The following is a 6,167-nucleotide window of genomic DNA, read 5'->3' on the forward strand; positions in this document are numbered from 1 at the left end:
TACAACCGTTGTAACAACCTGATTCGCTATCAGTTTGATTCGTTATCAACTGTAGCCGATTCGTTACTTAAGTCATTAAGTATACACTTAGTGATTCGTTTAAAGGAATAACCTGATTCGTTGACAACTTGATTCGTTATTTGACTTAATTCGTGAACCAGTTCATTATAACCTATTTTCAATTCGTCAAAGTTACTGTTTTTAATTCGTTAAAACCATTTCTGATTCGTTACCTAATCAAACTTAATTTCGTTAAGGTGTGATTCGTCAATTACTGTTCACAGTTCGTTATTACTGTTCACAGTTTGTTATCATTGTTCACAGTTTGTTATCACTATTCACAGTTCATTAATTAAATTTTCAAATTTAACCCTTAGAGTTTGAAAACTTTGTCATTTAGCAAACATGACTGGTATTTATGCACTAGCTTCCCAAAATATGTTAATGCAACAAATGTTACAACTGGATACCGAGATCGGTTCACATTCAAAGTGTCCACGTTTGATGAAATTTAGCGATTATGCTAAATGGGAACCCCATTTCCGTGCTCATCTAGGTTCCGTTCACCCTGATTGTTCGTATTGCTTGGATGAGGTTTACACCGTTCCAATGATTGGAGATGAGACTATCGGTTTTACACCTAAGGCTATCTCACAATACTCGGCTGAAGAGAAGAAAACATTGGAAATTGAGACAAAGGCTTATTCTACTCTTACTATGGGTTTACCTGAAAACATCTTTCACCAAGTAGGGAGTATAAAGATTTGTGCCTCATTATTACAACATATTCGTATGAGAAGTATGGGTAACACCACTGAAAGCAAAAAGGTTATGCTCAAGTTTCAATTCAGAAATTTTAACCTACTTACGGGTGAGACTGTTGAAGAAATGACAACAGGATTTAATCATTTGATAGCTGAGATGGATAAGATGAGATTGGAAACTTCTGAGATCGATAAAATTGATACCATTAAAAGTGCACTACCGAGTTCCTACTCAACTTTCTTGATGGTTCTGAAAGAGAATAATTATTTCAACAATGAAGATTTGACGGCATCGGAATTTATGCAAAAGATCGAGGCACGAGAATATGATCATAAATGTCAAAATTCTTCAAAAGATAGTCATGATCCTACATTTTATGGTGGGAGTATGCCATTAAGTTCCACCATTTCACCTATCACTGCATTTCTCACACAAAATGCAAGTGAGAATGCAACAACCATGTATAGCGATCCACGTGCCTGTTTCTACACAGCTGGAAATACTGGATTCTCTGGTGTTTCTGGTTCATCTAGAGGATCTGGATCTTCATCACCCATAAATCAATTCTCGTCTCAAACAAATGTAAACATGAGGGAGGCCAAACAAAACTTTGTGTTCTTGTCTGCCTTCATGACTTCATATGAAAATTTGGTTAGTAGTAAAATTGCAACGAGCGACCTGATGGATGAAGATTATGATCAGATTGATCCTGATGATTTAGAACTGATGGACCTAAAGTGGAACATGGCTATGATAGTCAGGAAAGTGAAAAAGTTTATGCAAAGAACGGGTAAAGATCTTCCATCTTTAAACAAGAAATTGGGTTTTGATAAATTAAAGGTCAAGTGCTACAATTGTCAAGAGTTTGGGCATTTTGCAAAAGAATGTGATAAGCCTAAAAAGGAGTATACCGGTCCCAGAAAACAAGATCAGAACTCATAGGGTAAAAGTGGAAGTGATGCAGGAAAGTCTTCTGGAGTTAAACCATCGTATTCCGGATCTCAAGCAATGTTGTCCAACGTAGATGGAGATGACTGGTCACAAAGGCTGCTATGTGGTAACAATCAAGCAAATCTGGCAATGTTTGTATTTCCTGAGTACTTTCAAGATGTGAGTGGAAGTGAACTCTCTTCGGATGCTGATACCGAGTCTGAGTCTGATGATTCAAGTGATAAGCTTCCAACTACTTTTGCGTGTATGGCAAAAATCAGTGATCCAACCACGTCTGATTACATGGCTAAGCAAAATGAGGTTAGTACTTCTACTTCTAAGTCATCATGTGCTGATTGTGAAACCAATAAGCCTAAGATAGATGCCTTAAAACTTCAAAATGATAATTTGCTAAAAGAGATTGTTTCGTTAAAAGATACTTATAGGCAATCCTTGACCACTCAAATGAATTCAAGAGAGAAAATTGAGGCCTTAACTATAAGTAATCATGATCTTAAAGCTGAATTATCGGTTAAAATGACTATTAATGATCAAAAGTTTCAAGAAATTCTGAAACATAGATCAAAGATAACCGAGCTTGAAAATGAGGTTCTTGATTTAAAGAACAAATTGGGCAAATTCAGAAACTCTTCCTTTTTGATAAATGAAATATTTGAAGTATCTGGTATGGAAAAAGATTCAAAGAAAGGAATAGGCTTTGTTGAGATTCCACCACCTTTTCAAAATGATTACAAGCCAAATCCTTTTGCTAGAAAAGAAGAGGATGTGATTGTTAAAGAATATGTAATTCCTGAAAAAGCAAAACCAGTTAAACCTGAAGCTGTTAAAGCCCAACCTTCAATTCAGAAACCTCATGTTCAAAGCAACAAAGTCTTTGTTGAAAATGTTGACAAAGTCATCATTGAGGATGTGTTCGAACATGAAATCATACACAAGAACAAGAACATTCCAAGTTCTAATCACATACTTTGTGAACCTCATGAATTTGAGGAGGCTGTGTATGGTTCGCACACAACTCAGGTGAAACAAGATACTCATGTTAATGTCAAACTAGTGAGGGCTAAGAAACCAGAAAAACCAAAAATTTCTGATGAGGATTTGTTGCGTTTCATAAATCCAACTGTTTCCAAGTCATCTACTGGTAGAGTATTTAAGTTAAAGGGGATTGACACGATGTTTACTTAGAAAGACATTCCAATAAGTATCATTAAACCTGAACTAATTGAGAGTGTTTTTCATAATGAAGCCTCCAAGATTCGAGAACTTGAACGTTTTTATGCTCAAGCTAAAACATCAGCTTCATCTGATCCATTGACTAAAGCAAAGCAAGTTTTAAAACAGGCTAAGAAAGTTCAATTTGTAAAGTCAACTGGAACAGATACTTTGAAAAGTTTCTCAAATTGTTCTAACTTAGATTTTTAGTTGAAAAAGAAATCTGAGTTATCTGATGAGTTTGCTAAGAGCTTGACCAAGAATGTGAGTTATCATCAACCATCTTTGTCATATGTTAATGCTAAGTCTCAACAAGATCGGGTTGACATGCGAAGTTGTTTTCTTTGCGGTCAACATGGTCATGTAGTGAGAAATTTTGGACAGCAGAAATTTCAAAATCTTCACCCTTTTGTCAAGGACCATTCCAAACCGGTCCCTTTGATAAAGGAGATTCTGAAACGACCTGTATTGTATGACGATGATACTCACATCATGTTCTCAAACCTGAATCCTCGAAAGGTTGTTCATGTGAATGAAACTCATGGTTCTATTAAACCAAAGTTCATTCCAACTGAACCGTTATGCAGAAATGTAAACTCAAATGTAGTTTAAGCTGCGTATCTAAGACGAAAGTCTAAGAAACCTGTAACTTATTCTCAAGTTGCTGAACAACAGTTGAATCCAACTAAGTTTAACTTTTCTTAAGAAAAACAAAAGGTACCCAAGACTGAGGCCTGAGCTGCCTTTTTGAACTAATCATTTTCGTTTGTGTGTAGGGTACATCCAAGACCACTTCTGGTGAAAACTGGATTTTGGATAGTGGATGTTCTCGTCATATTACTGGAACTCTTGACCTTTTAACAAATGTAAGAAATATTCAAGGGGGCTATGTGGCGTTTGCTGGGAATTCTGGGGGTATGATTACACAGGAAGGTGATGTTTCGAATGGGCATATTACTTTTGAGAAGGTTAACTATTGTGACAAGGTAGACCATAACTAATTGAGTTTGTCGCAAATCTGTGACAAGAAGTACACCATGGTATTTACTGAAAAAGAATGTCTAATTTTGAAACCGGGGTATGTGATTCCAGAGGACATGGTTGTCATGCGATCACCTCGATCAAATGATATTTATGTCTTAAATATGAGTTATAAAGTATCCACATCGATCGAAACATGTTTTGTCTCGAAAGGAACCGAGAAAGATTCTATTCTATGGCATCGTAGAATGGGTCACATTCATGTTCGTAAAATGAACTATCTTATAGCAAATGACCTAGTTGAAGGTGTGTCATTGAAGAATTTTAAGTTATCCGATCACTGTGTTGCTTGCAAAAAGGGCAAACAGAAGAAGAAATCACATCCCTCTAAGTTAATAAATTCCATTGATACTCCTCTTGAGCGACTTCATATGGATCTGTTCGGACCAGTGAATCGTGCGAGTATTTCTGGAGATTGGTATTGCCTGGTAGTTACTGATGATTATTCACAATACTCATGGGTCTTGTTTATGAGTTCGAAAGATCAAACACCGGTTCTCGTTCAAAATTTAATCACTAAGATCGAATCACTATACAAACAAAAAGTGAGGAGAATTCGAAGTGATAATGGTACTGAATTTAAAAATAATGTATTGGATTTCATTTGTTTACAAAAGGGAATTCATCGAGAATACAGTGCTCCATATGTACCACAACAAAACGGTGTTGCTGAACGAAAGAATAGAACGTTGATTGAGGCTGCTAGAACGATGTTTGCTGATTCAAAGCTTCCTATCCATTTTTGGAATGAGGCGGTGAATACGGCTTGTTATACACTCAATCGAGTTCTAACTGTTAAGCGACTCAAGAAGACAAGTTATGAGTTGTTGAATAATCGTAAACCTAATTTAAAGTACTTGGAACCATTTGGGTGTCCTTGTACGATGTTGAAAAAGGATGTGGGTAAGTTTGAGGAAAAAGCCATTGAAGGGTATTTCTTGGGATATGCTTGTAACACCCTTGGCATAAACAACACCGTCCCACTCTTAGGCTATCACACATCGGCCGTGGACAAGAGAGATCATTGGTTCATAAGTAATTTCCTGCCTCTTAACATCACCAACGCATTTTGGGCTTATTGGCTGTGGAGCACATGAAAACTCCACGGTTAAGCGCGCTTAGGTGGAAGTAGTACTAGGATGGGTGACCACCTGGGAAGTCTCTACCTGGGCAACCAAAAACAAAGCCGAGAGTTCCCGGATGGGTAACCTATCGGGGGCAAAGCGGACAATATTGATGGTACGAGAGGCCGGGGTGTTACAGGTGGTATCAAATCCACTCTTGTGCCGTTCGGGATGATGGGATGTGCCTCATCGAGGACGATGAGTCCAAAGGGGGGTTGTTTGTAACACCCTTGGCAAACACAACATCGTCCCACTCTTAGGCTATCCCACTTCAGCCGTGGACAAGAGAGATCCTTGGTTCATAAGTAATTTCCTGCCTCTTAACATCACCAACGCGTTTTGGGCTTAGTTGGCTGTGGAGCACATGAAAACTCCACGGTTAAGTGCGCTTAGGTGGAAGTAGTACTAGGATGGGTGACCACCTGGGAAGTCTCTACCTGGGCAACCAAAAACAAAGCCGTGAGTTCCCGAATGGGTAACCCATCGGGGGCAAAAAGACAATATTGGTGGTACTAGAGGCCGGGGTGTTACAATGCTTCTCCTAAGAAACGAGTATTTAACTTCACGTCTGGTTGTGTTGAAGAATGCTACCATGTGGACCGTCAAAAGTACACTACTCCTTCTCAAGGGAAAGGTCCCGACTGGATGTTTGACTATGATGGTTTATTTAATTCATTTACTCCAAGAACTGATCAACCAGATGAAGATTTAGTCCGTGCTTATTTTGAAGAACAACTGGTATTTCCAAGATTTTCAAGTTCTAATGATGTTGAAGTTCCAACCGATGCTCCAACTGAAGATCCTGATAATGATTATCGAACATGAAGTTCCAACACATCTACTTCGTCTGATGACACTCCAGTTGTTGATCAAGTTATCGAACTTGATAGTGATGTTTCATCTCACGACCTGGGTGAACACTACACTAATTTATTTGAAACTGTTGATGTTCCTGAGAATCCCACTCTTAGGATTCATAATTATCACCCGAAAGAAAACATTATTGGTGAACTTGATGTGGGAGTTCAAACACGTCATCAAGTTGCTTCATCAAGTGAAAATAATGTATTGTGT

Source organism: Bidens hawaiensis, unplaced genomic scaffold, assembly GCF_021521415.1.
Source record: "Bidens hawaiensis isolate Kalapana, Puna unplaced genomic scaffold, B.hawaiensis_p1.1 tig00018664_1, whole genome shotgun sequence".
Lineage (NCBI taxonomy): Eukaryota > Viridiplantae > Streptophyta > Magnoliopsida > Asterales > Asteraceae > Bidens > Bidens hawaiensis.